This window comes from Mustela nivalis, assembly GCF_964662115.1.
Source record: "Mustela nivalis genome assembly, chromosome: X".
Lineage (NCBI taxonomy): Eukaryota > Metazoa > Chordata > Mammalia > Carnivora > Mustelidae > Mustela > Mustela nivalis.
In genome coordinates this window covers 49,816,177-49,838,169 of record NC_139040.1, presented here as the reverse complement: position 1 = coordinate 49,838,169, position 21,993 = coordinate 49,816,177, and the positions used below count along the sequence as shown (strand labels likewise).

At 43.8% G+C, this 21,993-nt stretch overlaps 1 long non-coding RNA gene across 1 annotated transcript in view; it reads right to left on the bottom strand.

Moving 5' to 3' along the window:
- The window catches only part of LOC309855567, a 1,258,688-nt gene that overhangs the window by 1,181,251 nt on the left and 55,444 nt on the right, over positions 1 to 21,993 (bottom strand). The gene's annotated exons all lie outside the window — the stretch shown is intronic.

The following is a 21,993-nucleotide window of genomic DNA, read 5'->3' as shown; positions in this document are numbered from 1 at the left end:
TATTATTTTATTTTATTTCCATTTTTTTATTTAATTAAAATTCTTTTCAGTGTTCCAAAATTCACTGTTTATGCACCACACCCAGTGCTCCATGCAATGCCCTCCTTAATACCCACCACCAGGCTCACCCAACCACCTACCAACCACCCTTCCAAAAAATTCAGTTTGTTTCTCAGAGTCCACAGTCTCTTATTGTTTGTCTCCCTCTCTGATCTCCCCCACTTTGCCTTTCCATCTCCCAAATCCTCCTTCTTATTCCTTATGCTCCACAAGTAAGTGAAACCATATGATATTTGAGTCTTTCTCCTTGACTTATTTCACTCAGCATAATCTCTTCCAGTCCTGTCCATGTTGCTACAAAAGTGGGGTATTCACCCTTTCTGATCGAGGCATAATACTCCATTGTGTATATGAACTATATGTTCTTTATACATTCAACTGTTGAAGAGCATGTTGGTTCTTTCCACAGTTCGGTGACTGTGGCCATTGCTGCTATAAACATTGGGGGTACAGATGACCCTTCTTTTCACTACATCTGTATCTTTGGGGTAAATACCCAGTAGTGCAATTGCAGGGTCATAGGGTAACACTATTTTTAATTTTTTTGAGGAAACTTCTCACTGTTTTCGAAAGTGGCTGCACCAACTTCCATTCCCACCAACAGTGTTAGAGTGTTCCCCTTTTTCCACATCCTCTCCTGCACTTGTTGTTTACTGTCTTGTTAATTTTGGTCATTCTAACTGGTGTAAGGTGGTATCTCAATGTGGTTTTTGATTTGAATCTCCCTGATGGCTAATGATGATGAACATTTTTTTCATGTGTCTGATAGCCATTTGTATGTACTTATTTGGAAAAGTGTCTGTTCACATCTTCTGCCCATTTTTTGATGTGATTATCTGTTCTGTGTGTGTTGAGTATGAGGAATTCTTTATAGATCTTGGATATCAGCCCTTTGTCTGTAGTGTCATTTGCGAATATCTTCTCCCATTCCATGGGTTCCCTCTTTGTTTTCTTGACTATTTCCTTTTCTGTGCAGAAGTTTCTGATCTTGATGAAGTCCCAAAAGTTAATTTTCACTTGTTTCCTTTGATTTTGGACACATGTCTTGAAAGAAGTTGCTGTGGCTGATGTCGAAGAGGTTAGTGCTTATGCTCTCCTCTAGGACTCTGATAGATTCCTGCCACATGTTGAGGTCTTTTATCCATTTTGAGTTTATCTTTGTGTATGGTGTAAGAGTATGGTCGAGTTACATTCTTCTACCTGTAGCTGTTGAATTTTTCCAGCACCATTTATTGAAGAGACTGTCTTTTTTCCACTGGATAGTTTTTTCTGCTTTGTAGAAGATTATTTGACATTGGATTGCGGGTCCATATCTAGGCTCTCTACTCTGTTCCACTTGTCTCTGTGTCTGTTTTGGTGTCAGTACCCTGCTGTCTTGGTGATCATAGCTTTGTAGTAAAGCTTGAAATCAGGCAACCCGATGCCCCCACTTTTGTTTTTCTTTTTCAATATTCCCTTAGCAATTTGGGGTCTCTTCTGGTTCCAAACAAATTTTAGGATTGTTTGTTCCAGCTCTTTGAGAAATGATGGTGGAATTTTGATTGGGATATCATTGAAAGTATAGATAGCTCTAGGCAGTATAGACATTTTAACAATATTTATTCTTTAGATACATGACCATAGAAAGCTTTTCCATCTTTTTGTCATCTTCAATTTCTTTCCTGAGTGTTCTATAGATTGTCAAGTACAGATTCTTTACCTCTTTGGTGAGGTTTATTCCAAGGTATCTTATGGTTCTTGGAGCTATAGTAAATGGAATAAATTCTCTAATTTCCCTTTCTATATTTTCATTGTTAGTATATAAGAAAGCAACTGATTTCTATGCATTGAATTTGTATCCTGTCACATTACTGAATTGCTGTGTGAGTTCTAGCATTTTGGGGGTGGAGTCTTTTGGGTTTTCCATATAAAGTATCAAGTCATCTGTGAAGAGAGAGAGTTTGACTTCTTCTTTGGTAAATTGAATACTTTTAATTTCTTTTTGTTGTCTGATTGCTGTTGCTTTGACTTCTAGTACTATGTTGAACAACAGTGGTGAGAATGGACATCCTTGTTGTGTTCCTGATCTCAAAGGGAAGGCTGTCACCTTTTCCTCACTGAGAATGATATTTGCTGTAAGTTTTTCATAGATAGAGTTTATGAAGTTGGGAAATGTTCCTCCTATCCCTATACTTTGAATCATTTTAATCAGGAATGGATGCTGCAACTTGTCAAATGCTTTTTCTGCATCCATTGAGAGGATCATGTGGTTCTTTTCTCTTATCTTATTGATATGTTCTATCACATTGATTGATTTGCAAATGTTGAACCACACTTGCAACCAATGGATTAATCCCACCTGGTCACGGTGGATAATCTTTTTAATGTACTGTTGGATCCTATTAGCTAGGATCTTGTTAAGAATTTTGGCATCCATATTCATCACGGATATTGATCTGAAATTCTCCTTTGTGGTGGGGTCTGTGCCTGGTTTGGGGATCAGGGTAATGCTGGCTTCATAGATAGAGTCTGGAAGTTTTCCTTCTGTTTCTATTTCTGGAAACAGCTTCAGGAGAACAGGTATTATTTCTTCTTTGAAAGTTTGGTAGAATTCTTCAGGGAATCCATCAGGTCCTGGGCTCTTGTTTTTTGGAGGTTTTAGATCACTGGTTCAATCTTGTTACTACGTATTGGTCTATTCAGATTGTCAATTTCTTCCTGATTCAGTTTTGGAAGTTTCCAGGTTTTCAGGAATGCATTCATTTCTTCTAGGTTGCCTAACTCATTGGCATATAACTGTTGATAATAATTTCTGATGATTGTTTCTATTTCCTTGGTGTTAGTCATGATCTCTCCCTTTTCATTCATAATTTTATTAATTTGCTTCCTCTCTCTTTGCTTTTGGATTAGTTTGGCCAGTGGTTTATCGATCTTATTGATTCTTTCAAAAAACCAGCTTTGATTTTCTTTGATGTTTTCTATTTTATCTCTAGTTTCTATCTCGTTGATCTCAGCTCTAATCTTGATTATTTCCCTTCTTATGTGTGGGGATAACTTAATTTGTTGTTGATTTTCCAGTTCTTTAAAGAGTAAAGAGAGCTGGTGTAGTCTGGATTTTTCAATTTATTTGAGGGAGGCTTGGATGGTTATGTATTCCCCTCTTAGGGCCGCCTTTGCCATATCCCATAAGTTTTGGACTGATGTGTCTTCATTTTCATTGGTTTCCATGAGTTGTTTAAGTTCTTCTTTGATATCCTGGTTGATCCAAACACTCTGAAGCAGGGTGTTCTTTAGCTTCCACGTATTTGAATTCCTTCCAAACTTTTTCTTGTGGTTGAGTTCCAGTTTCAAAGCATTGTGATCTAAGAATATGCAGAGAATAACCCGAATAACCTGAATCTTTTGGTATCTGTTGAGCCCCAGTATGTGGTCTATTCTGGAGAGGGTTCCATGTGCAACAGAGAAGAATGAGTATTCTGGTGTTTTAAAGTGGAATGTTCTGTATAAATCGATGAGGTCCATCTGGTCCAATGTGTCATTGGACCAGTGCTCTTGTTTCTTTATTGATTTTCTGCATGGTGATCTGTCTACTACTGAGAGTGGTGTGTTCAGATCCCCTACAATTAATGTATTCATGTCAATATGACTCTTTATTTTGATTAACAGTTGTCTTATGTAGTTGGCTGCTCCCATATTGGGGGCATAAATATTTATAGTTGTTGGATTTTCTTAGTGGACTGACTAAGAATGATGTAGTTTCCTTCTTTATCTTTGACTACAGTCTTTAGTTTTAAAATTTAATTCATCTGATATGAGAATCTCTACCTAAGCTTTCCTTTTGAGGCCCATTGGCATGAAAGATGCTTCTCCATCCCTTCACTTTCAGTCTGGATGTATCTTTAGGTTCCAAATGGGTCTCTTGTAGACAGCATATGGATGGGTCCTGTCCTTTACCCAATCTGGAGCCCTGTGCAATTTTATGAGAGCATTTAGGCCATTCATGTTGAGAGTGATTATTGAAATATATGTTTATATTGACATCATGTTGCCTGTGAAGTTCTTGTTTCCGTAGATTGTCTCTGTAAATTTCTGCTCCATGACACTCTTATTTTTTTCTTCTTTTATAGAATTCCTCCATTCCCTTAATATTTCTTGTAGTGCTGACTTGGTGGTCACATACTCTTTTAAACCTTGCTGGTCTTAGAAGCTTTATTTATTTATTTTCATAAACAAATATTTTTATCCCCAGGGGTACAGGTCTGTAAATCTCCAGGTTTACACACTTCAAAGCATTCACCATAGCACATACCCTCCCCAATGTCCATAACCCCACCCTCCCTTCTCCCAACTACCCTCCCCCCAGCAACCCTCAGTCTGTTTTGTGAGATTAAGAGTCACTTATGGTTTGTCTCCCTCCCAATCCCATTTTGTTTCATTTATTCTTCTCCTACCCCCTTAATCCCCCATGTTGCATCTCCACTTACTCATATCAGGGTGATCATATATTAGTTGTCTTTCTCCGCTTGACTTATTTCGCTAAGCTTGATACACTCTAGTTCCATCCACATCGTCGCAAATGGCAAGATTTCATTTCTTTTGATGGCTGCATAATATTCCATTGTGTATATATACCACTTCTTACTTATCCATTCATCTGTTGATGGACATCTAGGTTCTTTCCATAGTTTGGCTATTGTGGACATTGCTGCTATAAACATTCGGGTGCACATGCCCCTTTGGATCACTACGTTTGTATCTTTAGGGTAAATACCCAGTAGTGGAATTCCAGGGTCATAGGGAAGCCCTATTTTCAACTTTTTGAGGAACCTCCATGCTGTTTTCCAGAGTGGTTGCACCAGCTTGCATTCCCACCAACAGTGTAGGAGGGTTCCCCTTTCTCTGCATCCTCGCCCGCATTTGTCATTTCCTGACTTGTTAATTTTAGCCATTCTGACTGGTGTGAGGTGATATCTCATTGTGGTTTTGATTTGTATTTCCCTGATGCCGAGTGATATGGAGCACTTTTTCATGTGTCTGTTGGCCATCTGAATGTCTTCTTTGCAGAAATGTCTGTTCATGTCTCCTGCCCATTTCTTGATTGGATTATTTGTTCTTTAAGCAATCTATGAAAAGCCCACAGCAAATATCATTCTCAATGGAGAAAAACTGAAAGCTTTTCTGCTAAGGTCAGGAACACAGCAGGGATGTCCATTATCACCACTGTTATTCAACATAGTACTATAAGTCCTAGCCTCAGCAATCAGACAACAAAAGGAAATTAAAGGCATCCAAATTAGCAAAGAAGAAGTCAAAGTATCACTCCTTGTGGATGATATGATACTATATGTGGAAAACCCAAAAGACTCCACTCCAAAACTGCTAGAACTTGCACAAGAATTCAGTAAAGTGTCAGGATATAAAATCAATGCACAGAAATCAGTTGCATTTTTCTACACCAACAACAAGACAGAAGAAAGAGAAATTAAGGAGTCAATCCCATTTACAATTGCACCCAAAGCTATAAGATACCTAGGAATAAACCTAACCAAAGAGGCACAGAATCTATACTCAGAAAATTATAAAGTACTCATGGAAGAAAATGAGGAAGACACAAAGAAATGGAAAAATGTTCCATGCTCATGGATTGGAAGAATAAACATTGTGAAAATGTCTATGCTACCTAAAGCAATCTTAGGAGCTTTTTATTTCTCCATTTTTGAATGTCAACCTAGCTGCATAAATTATTTTTGGCTGCATGTTCTTCTCATTTAGTGCCCTGAATGTGTCTTGCCAGCCCTTTCTGGTTGCCAGGTTTCTGTGGACAGGTAAGACATTATTCTGATGGACCTTCCTCTGTTTGTAAGGAATCTCTTCCTCCTACCTGCCCTTAGGAGCTCTTGTCTAAAATTATGACTCATCAGTTTCACATTCAATTGTCTCAAGGTCTTTCTAGATTCCTTAATCTTGGGGGGTATTCTTTCTACCCCTAGTACATGAATGCTGGTTCCATTCCCCAGTTTGGTAAAATTTTCATCCAGAATTTCTTCAACTATATCTTCTAGTCCTCTCTATTTCTCCACCCCCTCAGGGATCCCAATAATTCTGATGTTGGAAAATTTCATGATGTCTTTTATTTCCCTAATTCTGTTTTCATGGTTTCTAAACTGTTTCTTCCATGCCTCCTCCTGATCTTTTTTCCCTATCAGTTTGTCCTCTAGATCTCTAATTCTATCTTCTTCCTCAGTTACCCTAGCTGTTATCAATGTTATCTCATTGATAGCATTTTTTAAAAGATTTTATTTATTTATTTTATGGACAGAGATCACAAGTATGCAGAGAGGCAGGCAGAGAGAAAGAGGGAAGCAGCCTCCCTGCTAAGCAAAGAGCCAGATCTGGGGCTCCATCCAAGACTCTGGGATCATGACCTGAGCCAAAGGCAGAAGCTTTAGCCTACTCAGCCAACCAGGTGTCCCTAGCATTTTTAGCTTCTTCTGGGTAGGCTTTCACTTATGCCCTTAGAGATTCTATGTTGTCACTAATGGTTTTCTTCAACCTAGCCATTGGATGGATAATTGTTACCCTGAATTCCCATTCTGACATACTGTTTATGTCTGTATCCAATAGTTCTGATGGAGAGGGCACAGCCTCTGAATTTTTCCTCTGTTGGGTGTCCCTCCTATTAGTCATTTTGGTGAGAGGTGGTTGAGGGGATGTATAGCTGAATATATCAACTGTGATCCAGGCATGGTGCACCCTGGAGCACTTCTGAGCAATCAGAAGTCACCACTAAAAAGAAAGAAAAGAAGACAGATCAAGAGAGAGAGAGAGAGAGATAAAAGAGAAGACCCAGTTTGAATAGGCCCCAAAGTTAAGATTTATAAGGTAAACAAACAAAAACGTACAGAAAGACTGACAAAAGTAAATGACAAGAAAAAAAAAAAGAACCTAGTCAAAATGAATCTCAAAGATAATATTTATATACCACAACAAAAGCAAATGTACAGAAACACTGACAGAAGAAAAAAATGAGAGGGTGGTTATAAATCCTCAGTGTGGGTGAAGAAGGTTGTTTTGATTCTTCCTGCGTGTATCTTGATATCTTTGTTAAAGGACTCAACTTTCCAGAGATAAAAGATTAAAACTGGTTTATATATGGGGTAGTATTGAGTAGGGAAAAAGGATTACCTTGAAGCTCATATCTATATGTACATTAAAAAAAATAGAAAGGAAAAAGAAAAACACAGGTATATGTATGAAAAAAGTTCAAGTTAAAAAGGTATTATGGAATATGTTGTCTTAAACCTCTAATTGTAATGGCAAGTAGGTTCAAAAAATTAAAAAGAGCAAGAATATTGAGACTGGTTTAAAAATAAAATTTGTGTCCATGAAATATACAGGTTTTAGGGTAATCTTGGGAGCTTAATATATTATTTTCCCCTGATATTAAAGTTTTACAGTTTTATGGGGAGCCTGTGGTGGTTGTCCTCTCATTCTTTTGGCTTGCTTTCTGGGGGAGGGTCTTGCCACATTGTTTTTCATTCAGTCTTGCTTGGGCCGAGTCCTCCTGCTCCCTGTCAAGGGGCTGGGCTCAGGCTTTTGTTCTCTGGAGATTTTTGTTCTTCAGTGGCTTTTTGCGGCTTTTCGGGAGGTTTAGTGGAAAGCAAACTATACACAGCCCTCCATCTCAGAGAGAAGCCTCAGTCTGTTCCCCTCTTGGTGGTCTAGAACACACAGACTCCCCTTCTGCAAACTCTGCTGAACCATGCCACCTCCCACAGGCAGTACAAATCCCCAGCCACCATCTCAGGGGTCGCCTGAAGAGCCCGTTTGTCTCTGCACCCCTGTGCCATTAAAAGCTTGAGTGATATTGGTCCAGGGAGACCACTTCCAGTGGTTGCCTTTGCTGGGACTGCTATCTGGGTTCCAGACCTCATGGTTGCACAGGTCGCTGCTGAGAGCTCCTGACCAGAGATTGCATGCTGAGTTCCTTCATTCCCTGGGCTGGGAGTGTCTAGACTCTGGCCAGTCCTAGAAACTGCCAGCTAGTGCCTGTGTGGAGTTCTCTAAGGCACAGGTAGGGAGAACAGTTCATACTTCAGTCGCACAGTGCACACACAGCACGAAAGGTTATAGCTCTAGAAAGCACAGACTGGTCCCCACATCAGATTCCTTCATGAAGGAGTGGGAGTGCACCCACCTGAGTGGTCCTTCAAGCCATGCCACCCTGGGGATTCTGGGACCAGGAACTGGAGGCTCTGCCGCACTCTCTCTGGCATGGTTGGTCACCAGCAGTGGCCATCTTGGGTCCTTGGGCTTAGGCCCATGTCCATGACTGCCCAGTTCCACCATTGTCCCTTAAGCTTTTTTGCTCTTTGAGTGCTTTTAACCAGACTCCAAGTTAATGCTGGTCCCCAGTTACAGTGCACTTTCGTATTGGGGTATTACATTCCAGTGGGTCCATGTGGCTCTCTCCCCCTTCTGTTTATCCTCTGATATCAGTCTGAGTGCTTTACCCCTTTGCTGGTGTCTTCTGTGCCTGTAGAGATCCAGAAGTGTATAATCCTACATCTCAGGCTGATGTCATGGGTGCACTTGAGAAAAGTGTCTATGTCAGCTATTTCCACTTCCTCCTCTGTAACCCTCTCCTCACTTCCTTTTTATTTCCATTTTTACTCTGGTATGAACACATAACATGAGATCTACCCTCTAAACAAACTTTTACGTTTACAGTATTGTTACTATAGGCAAGATACTGTACCATGAATTTCTAAAACTTATTTATCTTGTATTACTAAAACTTTATACCCATTAACTCCCCCCTACCCATACTCTCTATTAGAGTAGGCAGTTAGTTAGGCTTTAACAGGATGCCTGGAGGCCAGCTAATTTGGAGTCATGACCCACTATCAGGAAAGTTAGAGACCTGTCTTAGTAGCACTCCAAAACAAAGCCACAAGACAAACCAGACAGATCCAAGACAGAGAAAGTCAGAAACTCTGACCAAGTAGGGGAGAAAAGGTGTAAAAGCCTGCTCCCGAGGACGTCCCTTCCCCAGATAATAAATATTCCATCCCCTAATTAACAATTGTCAATAAAAGATAGAGATCCAAATCCAGGGTGTGGCTCTCCTTTGAGTTCTCCCACTCTCTCAGCTTGAGAGTATACTCTGACTTTAACAAACTTTCTCACACTGCTCAACCGTTCTGGTCCATTCTTGAATACTTTCTTGTGATGAGACTAAGAGCTTCCAAGCAGCATCCTAGGAATGGGCTAGGCAGAGACCTCAGAACCCAGAAGTCTTCCTAGTCCAACCAGCAACACTTCTAGGCCTTGGAAACCACTATTCTAATTCTCAGTTTCTATGAGTGTGGCTATTTCAGATAAGTCACATAAATGTGGTATTTGCTGTTTATTTTTAACTCACTTCACTTAGCATAATGTCCTTCAGGTTTATCCATGTTGCCTGATTTGGCAGGATTTTCTTATTTTTAAGGGCTGAATGATATTCATTTTATATGCATACCACATTTTCTTTCAATTTTCTGTGAACTTTATATAATAAATTTCATTCCTATAATTTGGTTTAATATCACCCTCCCAGGGTGATATTAAAATAGTGAGCAGTCAAAGCAGATGCTTACCCAGTCCATACTGGTTATATATCAACTCTGCTTAGACCACAAAATACCTTGATATTTAAAAACATTTTCTTTTTTCCTGTCTCCTTTTCCTTTTATTGGCTCTACTCATCAGCAAAACATGGGCAACTGAACCGGGATGGAATCAACAGCTGAAATCTTCACTATGGACAAATAAATATGTCAATAGAAACCTCAGGACTAATCTTTTTCCATCCTCCCACATCATTGTTAACAGGTTCCATCGGAGAATTTCCACATTCTTGCCTGCTCCATCCTGTTGTCTTTGCCTTACATACAATGGTAGGCCCTGGCTTAATAATGACCTTTCTCACACAAGAAAGGTGACCAACAGGACGGATTTCCCAGAGACATACATAAATAAATTAGAAAATAAGGTTACTATGTTACTCAATGATGATAAAAAGGGGATTTGTTGGATCAAAATAAAAATCTCAAATTAGAGATATGTTTTCCTTTCTCTATTTTTTGATATAACAAATTTCTTTTCTTTCTTTCTTTCTTTCTTTCTTTCTTTCTTTCTTTCTTTCTTTCTTTCTTTCTATTTTTGAGAGAGAGAGAATGAGGAGGAGGAACAGGAAATGGGGAGAGAGGGAGAGAATCTTAAGCAGACTCCAAACACAACATCGAGCCTGATGCAGGGCTTGAACTCACAACTCTGAGATCATGAACTGAGCTGAAATCAACAGTCAGATGCTTATCTGACTGAGCCACCCAGGTGCTCCTTTATATAACTAATTTTTATATATATCTGTCATACCATATTATAGGAATGTACTTTTTAGAAGGTTTATGCCATATTTATCTTTCTATCCTCAGTGTTTAAGACAGTATTAGACACATAAGAGTTACTCAATAGATGTTTGTTGAATGACTAAATGAAAACAGTGATGGACCATTATTTGGTAGAGATAGGCAATTATTATTTAGTGGATGAAACCAGAAGCTAAGGAGTGTATTATACTCCTACTAAGAAAACTACAGCAACTGGAGGGAAGAATTTAAGGCTGAGCTGAAATTCTTTAGTATTGTTATCTCAAGTGTCACAATAAGGAATTCATTCTTTTGTACTGTGAAAACTCACTTGTGTGATACCTAGCATGTAATCCCAGACCATATGCATGCTGTTCAAAGAATTGTTCTGCATATAGATTGGTTTGGGTGCCCATATGTTTAAAAACTCAATTTAAAAGAACAGCTGAATTAGTTAATGAGGTTGAAGATTCTCTTCAATATTCAATTTCAGTGAAAGGGGAAGTAGTCCATACTTGTTTCTGGTTTAAAGAGAGAAGCTGGGGGATATTTGATGCATGTCTTACAAAGAACAAACTGAATATTAACATTTTCCTTGTATACTATTGCTTTGCTTTCTGTATTGCAGATGTTGTGGTTATTTCTTGACAGTTTTCAGGCTCCAGTTCATTAAGATTACCCAATTGGTGGCTTTGCTGAGGATTTCACTGCTATCTTTTGCTAGCAGGCACATAGCAAGGTTTATGCTTACTTCAAAATTATACCAGCTGGATTATCTAACTCTGTATTGTTTCTCTTCACAAATAAATAAATTAACCCCTAAACCTCTTTAGGAATAAAGCCCAAATCAGAGTTTCTAATAAATTTCAAAAGTTAAAATAGTTTTTCCCCTTCTTGCTTTGTTTTAAGCAGGGTAAAAATTCTGAGTTGAAAATATTGGAAAAATATTAGCTACACTCAACCATGAAATAAAATGGTTTTACAGTTCACCATAGCTATCTTTTCACATGCAGTGTAGGTCTCCCTTCATTGATCAGCTTCTTTTCATTATATGGTGTTCTGGGAGATGCAAAGCAATCTCAAACACCACAAGGGCCAAAGAAACTGAACCTGTGGATTAAACTTGCAAAAATGCTACATTGAAGATAACTGTTTGTCTTTCTTGGCTTTTGACAAATCTCAACTTGTAAATTTAAACAGAATCCTCAAGGTCTTTCTGATATGAGCTTGAATTCAAAATAGGATACAATCTCCAGATCTCTTTATCTGGCATTCTAACTCACTGTGCTACTGCTTGAAACTACCAGAATATGTTTTTCAGTGAACCACATGAAACTTATTTGTGACTACTGAACCCCTGATCTTCAAGCTGGTTAAATAAGATAGTGTGGGGGGTGATGTGGGAAACAAAGGCAAAAGAAAAAATAACTTTACTTACTACTTACAGCTCTTTGACAAGTCCTTGAAACAGGCAGAGTGGCATTCCAGACTCTAGGAACTCAACTGCCTCAATCTTAATACTTTGCTACAGACAAAAGGCAAACTTAGCCCAACACCCAGGACCTTGTAAGTCTATTTTAACATATAAAAATTCCTTTGGAAACCTCATTTATCTCTACAGCCCCCACCCCCCAGAGACATGTTGACAATCATCCCCCAAGCATATGACCCACTGATATACATCTGAAGGGTCTCATGACTAAGGCTTAATTAGACAGTAATAGTCCAACTTTCAGAAACCTATAGACTATATCTGGAGCCCTAACATCACCCTTCCCTCCAAAGTGATGTGGAAAACAAGGGTAGAAGGGAATGTAAATAAAATAAAATTTCTATACAACCTGCAATTCATTGACAAATAGTTGAGGCATGCAGAGTATAATGTGCATCTAGGAAACTCCTTTCTTAGTGTTAGTGCTTTACTAGAGGGAAAACAACATTATCTTGACAATAACAAGGCATCCAGCATCCTCAGAGTCTTTGTTAGCATATCAAAGTCCTTTTTGACACTTCCCTTTTTCATTACCTTCCCCAACTCCCAAGTATATGATCAGTCACCAAAGTATATAATCAGTCGCCCCTCACAACGGCAGTGTAGCAGTTCTTTCTGCCCAAGAGTCCTGTTCCCACACTTTAATAAAATCACCTTTTTGCACCAAGGATGTCTCAAGAATTCTTTCATTGCCATGAGCTCTGGACCTGACCAATATTCCAAAACTACATCATGTATCACAAGAAGACCCTTGCCATTACTCCAGATAAGGATTGTTTCACCTCACACAGATTTGTCCTCTTTTCTTTCCTTTTTAAAAGATTTTATTTATTTATTTCACAGATAAAGAGATCACAAGTAGGCAGAGAGGCAGGCAGAGAGTGGGGGGGAAGCAGGCTCCCTGCTGAGCAGAGAGTCCAATGTGGGGCTTGATCCCAGGGCCCAGAGATCATGACCTGAACCAAAAGCATAGGCTTAACCCACTGAGCCACCCAAATACCCCTATTTGCCCTCTATTCAATGTAGGAACCATGTGTGTAAAAAAACAAAAAAAGGTTGAAAGTAATGTTGAATGTTTGACAAGTGTGTCTTTTCCCCCCATTTTCTACTCTTTCCTCTTCTGTCCTTGTATAAATGCAAAGCTGTATTCTATTCTGTTTATGTTTCTCAAAGCAATTCTGGAAGAAAATTCACACAGAAAATTCTTTGGTTTTAGTAGTGGCAATGGGCAGGCCCATGAGTCAAGGTCAAGCTAAGTTGCCTAAAGAAATCTGAATTCAGAAGTATGGAGACATTTTATTTTTCATCCTTTACCAGTCATGCCAGAGTAGTGACCAGTTAGGGAAGACAGTCCTGTCCTCTCAGGGAGGCCTAACTTATTTCCTCTAAATTGGTTTAGTCCCAAGTCTGTGGTATTCCTTCCCATGACACTACCTCATGATGTAGGAAAGATGTTAGGGTTCAAAATAGAAGGCCAAGAAAGAATTCTTGAGATGCCTTTGGTGTAAAAAGGTCATTTTATTAAAGCATGGGGACAAGACCTGTGGGCAGAAAGAGCTGAGGTGATGAGGAGTAGCCAATTATGATGAGGGAGCAGAAAGCTGGCTGAGGACAAAGCAAAAGCTGGCACCTTGCACCCGCTCTCCACCCGCTCCCCTCGGTAATATGTGTGACATTCGTCAGGCCCCTGGTTGCCCTAACAGAAAAACAAATAGTTAACTTTCAGAGATCACAATCCTGCAAGACAGGAGTCTCCCTCAGTTTACAAGTGTCCTAGTGATTTACAACAAAGAAGCTATCTTATCAATAGCCCAGTTTCCAGAGACAGGTAACTCAGTTCCTCAAGCCCTACCATAGCCCTCCCCTCCATAAAACAAGGAGGCTGAGGAAGAAGGAAATGTAAATAAAGTTAAATTTCTTCTAAACCTAAAACTCACTGACAAGGATGTTCGATAGGAGGAATGTGACATTCCACCAGGAAACTCCCAATTGTCTTCATGTTAGTGCCTCATTAGAGGGAAAAACAGCCTTGGCTTGACAATAACCAGGCCTCCAGTATCCTGACACTCTCCTTTCTGTGACAGCCCTTCTTAATATCCCCTTTGTCCTCACCTACCCAACTCTGGTGTATATAATCAGCCACTCCTCAAGATATCAGGGCAGCATCTCTTCCTGCCCGTGGGTCCTGTCCCCATGCTTTAATAAACACCTTTTTGCATCAGAGACATCTTAAGAATTCTTTCTTAGCCGTGGGCTCCAGACCTGGTCCCACCCACCGAACCTCACCTAGAACTTCATTAATTACATACTTTTAAGTTGTGAGGGGGTTAGGGATAGTGTCAAGTCTCTAAGGAATTTTGGAAGCAAGGTTTCCAGGACCTTGAGGGGGCTAACTATTGTTAGGGAAAGGTCACCTATTACTGTCTAATTAAGCCTTAGTCATGAGACCCTTCAGATGTATTTCAGTGGGTCATATGCTTGGGGGATGATTGTCAACATGTCTCTGGGGGGTGAGGGCTGTAGAGATAAATGAGGTTTCCAAAGGAATTTTTATATGTTAAAATAGACTTACAAGGTCCTGGGTGTTGGGCTAAGTTTGCCTTTTGTCTGTAGCAAAGCATTAAGATTGAGGTAGTTGAGTTCTAGAGGAATGCCACTCTGTCTGCTTCAAGGACTTGTCAATGAGCTATAGATAGTCAGGAAATTTAATAATTTTCCTTCTGCCTTTGTTTCCTACATCAGATAACATTGATTGCTCACCCACTTGTGAAAGATCTTTGTTTCAGCGAGAGACAGGAAGAACCCCCAAAATAGATGTTGTTGTTGGGTCGGCGGCTCCGGGAATGCAGGAGGAACAATAGAAATGACCGCTGGGCCGCCATCCTCCAGCCCTCTCCCCGCTTCTTTACTCCTTGACTCTCCTGCCAAAAGGATGCATGCCCAGGTCACGTCTCCATAGGTAATCTGAAAACTATGCAGGAAACAGGAGCATCAGGACCCCCCCCCCCATACCCTCCGATCACCAAATACCTTACCATGTATGGATGTGAGCCCATGCACTGCCTTGGCCCCATAAAAGACCCCACCGATTCCCTCCCACTGCGAACTTCCCTGGCTCCCCCTTCCTGAGTCGCGGAACCTCGCCCGAGAGTGCCGACCTCCCCCTGGTGCGACTTTCCTGGCTCCCCTTCTCCTGAGTCCTGAAACTTCACCAGAGAGTGCCTTTAATAAATCTTGCCTTGCACCTCCCTCACCTGGTGTTGTCTTTACCTCGCCTGTAAAACCTTACATTTGGTGCTGAAACCCAGGAAGGAGATTGAGCCCCCACCCCAGTGAGGAGGTTCTCTTCTCTCCCTAGCGGGACCTGCACCTGCCTTTCCAAACGCCACTTCCAAAGCCATGGTGAGTTTCCCCTAATTCTGTGCCTCCCTCTAGAAAGCCCTGCCCTAACCACAGCCGCATCAGGGCGGACCCCGCTGGTCACCAGATGACCTCAGTGACTCCGACAGGCTGCAAGATATCCTAACCTCTATGGCAGTCAACACAGTTTTTCTGCAACCCAGTGGTGGATGAGGGGATGCCTTCCTCCAGCCCTTGGATTGCCCGGCAATGAATCATGGGGACCTCCCAATCCAAATTTGATCTAAAACACCCCTGGGGTGCCTGTTGGCCAATCTTAAAACCCTGGAACTGGACCAGGACCTGCGAAGGTGACATCTCATACATTATTGTACCATCACTTGGCCACAATACTGATTAGATAATCAGTCCCAGTGGCCTCTGGAAGGCACATTTGACTATCAAATTCTCATGGACTTAGACAATCCCTGCAAATGCCAAGGCAAATGGGCCGAGGTCCCTTATGTCCAGGCTTTCTGGACTCTATGCTCTCGCCCCTCCCTCTGCTCTCACTGCTCCACTTCACAGGTCCTCTTGGGCTGCTCCCCTCCCCCTACCCTGCCACTCACTTCTCCCAAAGACCTGGACCTCTCCTCCTCGTCTCCCCTCTCTGAACCCCCGGAGAGCTTCACCCACCCACTGACAATAGGGTCCCTGGTTCCTCCTCCTCCTTACCATGATCCCATGCCCCAAAGTCCCACTCTCCCTACACTCCCTAATCCCCCTGCTCCAACAACCCCCATTTTTGTCCCTTCTACCCCCACCCCCATCTCATCCCCTAAACCCCCAAAACCTGAGTCCAGTCCTGGTATGGCCCCCACCGAACACCCCGTCACATCTCCTCCAGCCTCCCCTCCCATCTCCACCTGCACAAGAGCTCAAAAACCCTCCCCTGATTTAGTCTGCCCCCTAAGGGAGGTTGCTGGCATTAAGGGAGTTGTTCGGGTTCATGTGTCCTTCTCTCTATAAGACCTTTCCCAAATTGAGAAATGTTTGGGCTCTTTTTTGGCCAACCCTGATAACTACATAAAGGAATTCCAATATCTGGCCCAGACCTATGACCTCACCTGACATGACCTACATGTGGTCCAAACTACCACCCTCACCACAGAGGAGAGGGAGTGCATTCAGGCTGCAGCCCAAGAATATGCTGATCAGGTCTATCTTACTGGTGCCACCATGCTCACTGGTGCTCAGGCAATCCCAGCTGTGGATCCTGAATGGGACTACCAAGATGGCCAAGATGGCCACCGGTGCCATGACTGCATGGTCCAGGTCCTTATAGCCAGCATATGGGCAGCCTCTAATAAGGCAGTCAACTATGATAAACTTAGGTAGGCCATTCAGGAACCAAAGGAGAACCTGGCCATGTTTCTTAACCGACTTACTGAGGTGCTGACTCAATACATTCGCCTAGACCTGGCCTCTCCTGCAGGGGCAACTGTTTTAGCTACCCACTTTATTTCTCAGTCAGCCGCCGACATTCAGAAAAAATTAAAGAAAGAAGAGGAGGGCCCTCAAACTCCCATTTCTGATCTGGTGAAAATGGCATTTAAAGTCTTTAACTCTCGAGAGGAGGCAGCAGAACTTAAGGGCCAAGCCAGACTCCAACAGAAGATCCAACTGCAGACCCAAGCCCTGGTAGCAGCCCTGAGGCCAGCGGTTCTGGGGGTCTACAGAAGGGAGAACCTAACCATGTCCCTCTGGGGGCCTGTTTCAAGTGTGGAGTTGAGGGACACTGGGCCTGTCAATGCCCCAATCCAAAAGTGCCTACTAGGCCATGCCCTCAATGCTGCATGATGGGCCACTGGAAATCGGATTGCCCCAGCCTCGGGGGATTCCCGGCGCCTCCACCTGGGGGGAGACCCTGAGATGGTAAGTAAGTCCTGCATTCCAACTTCTCGGATTGGAGGATGACTGACGGATCCCAGACTCAGACACCCCTCTCACCCATGCCAAACCCAGGGTCACACTCCAGGTAGTGGGTAAGTCCATTTCCTTTCTGTTGGACAAGGGGGCTACCTATTCTGTCCTGCCTTCCTACTTGGGTTCTACTCATCCCTCCCCAGTTGCAGTTATGGGAATTGATGGTACTTCCTCCACTCCAAAGGCCACCCCACCCCTTATATGCAGCCTGGATGGGTTCCCCTTCTCGGACTCCTTCCTCATCATTCCTTCCTGCCCTGTTCTCCTACTAGGCAGGGACATCCTCCACAAACTTCAGGCCACCATTCATCTCTCTCCCTCTCCCTCGACTTCTGTTCACCTCATCCTCCCTCTACTTGCCTCTGACTTGTCCTCTATCCTGGACTGTCTCCCCTCCATAGACCCACAGGTATGGGACATTTCCAGACCTATAGTAGCAATCCACCACACACCAGTCAGGATACAACTCAAGGACAAGTCCACATTTCCATCCCACCCACAGTTCCTATCTCAATGACCCACTGGTGAGGACTTAAGCCCACCATCAACCGCCTTGGGGATCAGGGTCTCCTTATCCCCATTAACTCTCCATGCAATACCCCCATCCTCCCTGTTAAAAAGCCCTCAGGGGCCTATCGCCTGCTACAGGACCTGAGACTTATTAACGAGGCAGTAGTGCCACTCCATCCAGTGGTTCTCAACCCCTACACTCTCCTTTCCAATGCTCCCCCATACACTACCCACTTCTCTGTCCTGGATCTCAAGGACGCATTCTTCACTATCCCCCTTCATCCGGACTCCTATTTCCTCCTCGCCTTCACCTGGGAGGACCCGGAAACGCATGTTTCTGGACAGCTAACCTGGACGGTCCTGCGCCAGGGCTTCTGAGATAGCCCTCACATCTTTGGTCAGGCCCTGGCCAAAGATCTCCAACAATGCACCCTCGCAGCCAGCACTCTCCTCCAATATGTAGATGATCTCCTCCTCTGCAGCCCCTCCCTCCCTTCTTCTCAGGAGGATACCACCACTCTGCTCAATTTCCTTGGCTCCAAGGGATACCGAGTGACAACTGCCAAGGCCCAACTCTGTACTCCTGCAGTCACCTATTTGGGAATATTACTAACTCCCACTTCCAAATCCCTCACAGGAGAATGTATCCACCTTCTACAAGACCTACAGCCCCCTTAGAATGCGGATGATATACTGTCATTTCTAGGACTGGTGGGCTTTTTCAGACACTGGATTCTCAATTTTGCCATTCTGGCCCAGCCCTTATACAGGGCCACCAAAGACACACCATAGGGACCTCTAACTGACCCAGGCACCATCAGATGTCTGTTCTACCAGCTCAGGAGCCACCTCACCTCAGGACCAAGTCTGGCCTTGCCTGACCCTTCAAAGACTTTTCATCTTTTCACCGATGAACAGTCTGGACTGGCCACTGGCCTCCTGGCCCAACCTACTGGGCGGTGACCTATCTCTCCAAGCAGCTAGATGTCACCACCCAGGGATGGCAGCCCTGCCTCAGGGCCCTAGCCACAGCTGCTTCTCTTACAAAGGAGGCCCTCAAACTTACCTTAGGACAGCCCCTCATGGTCTTCTTGCCCCATCGATTGATGGAGCATCGGCTGATGTGGACTTAGTCAGCCACAAATCCTTGGCACAACTCACTCCTTCGTGTCTCCAACTCTACCACCTGCTATTCATAGAAAATCCCCAGGTCACAATCTCATTCTCCCCTCACCTAAATCCCACCACTCTCTTGCCGACACCTTCATCTACCCCCACTCCTTCCCACTCCTGCTCTCAACTCCTGGAAGAACACTTGCCCTCCCATCCAGGATTTTCAGACAGGCTGCTGCCTGACCCTGATCGCACTCTTTTCATGGATGGGAGCTCCCTCATAGCGCCAGATGGACAGCGACATGTGGCCTATGCAGTGGTCTCCCTGAACGCTGTCATAGAAGTGGCCTCCCTTCCCACTGGGACCACTTCTCAAAAGGCAGAACTCGTGGGTCTCACCAGGGCCCTTCACTTATCTGAGGGCCAATGAGTCACTATTTATACTGACTCCAAATATGCTTTCCTTATTACCCACATTCACTCTGTCCTCTGGTAAGAAAGGGGAATTCTCACAACGAAGGGAACCCCCATAGTCAATGGGCCTCTTGTTGCCAAACTCCTCGAGGCTCTCAATTACCCTACCGAGGTGGCTATTGTCCACTTCCATGGCCATCAGGCCTCCAAGGACCCCATATCTTTAGGGAACAACAAGGCCAACTCTGTTGTCCAACAGACAGCCTTAAACTCCTCTCCAGCCCCTCTCCTGTTTCTCAACTCTCCCCACAGTCCTTCATACACTGATGAGGAGACTTGGGCCCTCAAAACATTAGGTGGCAGGTTGGGTGACAAGGTATGGTATTATGTACAGGACAAAATTGCCCTCCCGAACAGCCTAATCCACACCCTCATTACTGACATCCACCAATCTCTCCACATCAGTCCAAAGGCCCTAGACCAATTTCTCCAACCTCTCTTTCAACACCCCTTTTCCCAAAAGACCATTAAGGAGGTACACCAGGACTGCAGAACCTGTTCTGCTGTCAATGCCGAGGGCGGCCTCCGCAGACCGGGATCCACCCACCAGCTCCACAGACATCAGCCAGGCGAGGACTGGCAACTTGACTTCACTCACATGCATCAAAACAAAACCTTCAGATACCTGTTAACTCTCATGGACACCTTCACAGGCTGGATCAAGGCATTACCCACCACTAGGGAAACAGTAGACATGGTTGCCATGGTTCTCATTGAACACATCATCCCGAGGTTTGGACTCCCTCGAACCCTACAATCAGACAATGGACTGGCTTTCATCTCCAGCATCACACAACAAATCTCCAAGAGCCTCAACATCACCTGGAAACCCCATATCCCCTATCACCCCCAATCTTCTGGTAAGGTCGAGAGGGCCAATGGCCTTCTCAAGGAACAACTCACTAAACTCACTATTGAAACCTGCTTTTCTTGGCCAACCCTTCTCCCACTAGCACTCACCCACCTTAGGGCCTCTCCTTGCGGCCCATCAGGACTCAGCCCCTTTGAGCTCCTGTACCGCAGGCCCTTCCTACTCAATCACAACATGCCTGCCTCTTCTCCACCCCTCCTATCTTATCTGCCCTATCTGACCCTCTTAAGAGCCCTCCTAAGGGCTCATGAAGATGCAACCATCCCTGCCCCCAACAACCCGGGTGGAGGCTTCCCCCAGGCTCTAAATCCTGGGGACCAAGTTCTCCTACGAGAACTTCACCCAAAGTCCTTACAGCCCAGGTGGACCGGCCCCCATACTGTTATTCTCACAATTCCCACAGTGGCAAAACTCATAGGACACCACCCATGGGTACACATCTCCAATCTAAAACCAGTCCCACCACAGGATGGTTGGACTTCCCAAACCCTGGGGCTTATGCCGTTGCAGATTTCCCACACTTCTCCTCACTCTCTCCTAACACTCCCAGCCACTTGTCCATCACACCTGAGTTCAGGTGGTGCTTTTACCTGAGCAAAACTGGACCCATGGGGAGACTGCATGGTCTAGCCTACTAGCTACCACCGATTGCCAGCCTGGAGGATGCCAGGCCTCTATCAACTTTACCATCCCTGCCTTCCTTTCCATTTGGTGGGGGCACTCCAACCCCACCATCTGCTTCGTCTATGACCAAACCCACCCTAACTGCCAAACATACTGGGTCCAGACAAATGGGGGCTGCCCATATATCTGCTGAAAAATGCATAAGGCCTGACTAGATATTTATGGAAACCAGTGCTCCTGATATCACTTCACCACTGATGGGAATAATGCTTGGTACCTCACCATCCCCGACCCTTGGGATCCACAATGGGCTACTGGAGTTGAGGCCAAACTTTACAAATGGTCCTTTGATTCATATCCAATAGCCTCCTTGCACATTTTTCGGGCCTACGTTAGAACCACTCCCAAAATTCCTCAGGACCTTCATATCCAGTCACGGTCCATCCAGGCCCAAGAACAAGCAATCCAAAACACCCTACTCCCCTCTCCCTCTCAAGATTCTGACCCACTTTTCTGGCTCAAACTTATTCAACAAGGCCTTACTCTGACAAAACTTTCTGGTATGGGCAACCTGCCCCACTGCTTCATCTGTGCAGCTCTCGGGGCTAATCCCCTTATCTTGGTACCCTTATGACACCCTTTCAAAGTAACAACTCCCACTCCTACCTCCTTGGCACCTGCCACTCTACAGAACGTTCCCCTGTTTGTTGATTCTCAAAACCCAGTACTCCCATTCTGCTACTCATCCAAAAACCCCTCCTTATGTAATTTGACTAATTCATCTCCCCTACTCGTGCTCCTCTGGGAGGTTTCTTTTGGTGCAATGGCACTCTGTCAAAAAATCCCAAGTTCTCAGACACCCTTTTATGCATCCCAATATCCCTGGTCCCTCAACTAACCATCTACACACAAGCTGAAGTGGTTATCCTCACTGACCCCCTCCGGCAACAGAAAAGGGCTATGTTTCCTCCCCTGGTTATTGGGTTCTTCTTGGTGTATTCCCTAGTGGCCCCCGGGCTGGGCACCAGGGCCCTAGCTCACTCCATAGAAGCTACCTGAGATTTATCTGATCAGCTCCGAAAAGCCGTGGATGCCTCAGCTAAGTCCTTGGCATCCCTACAACGACAGATTAC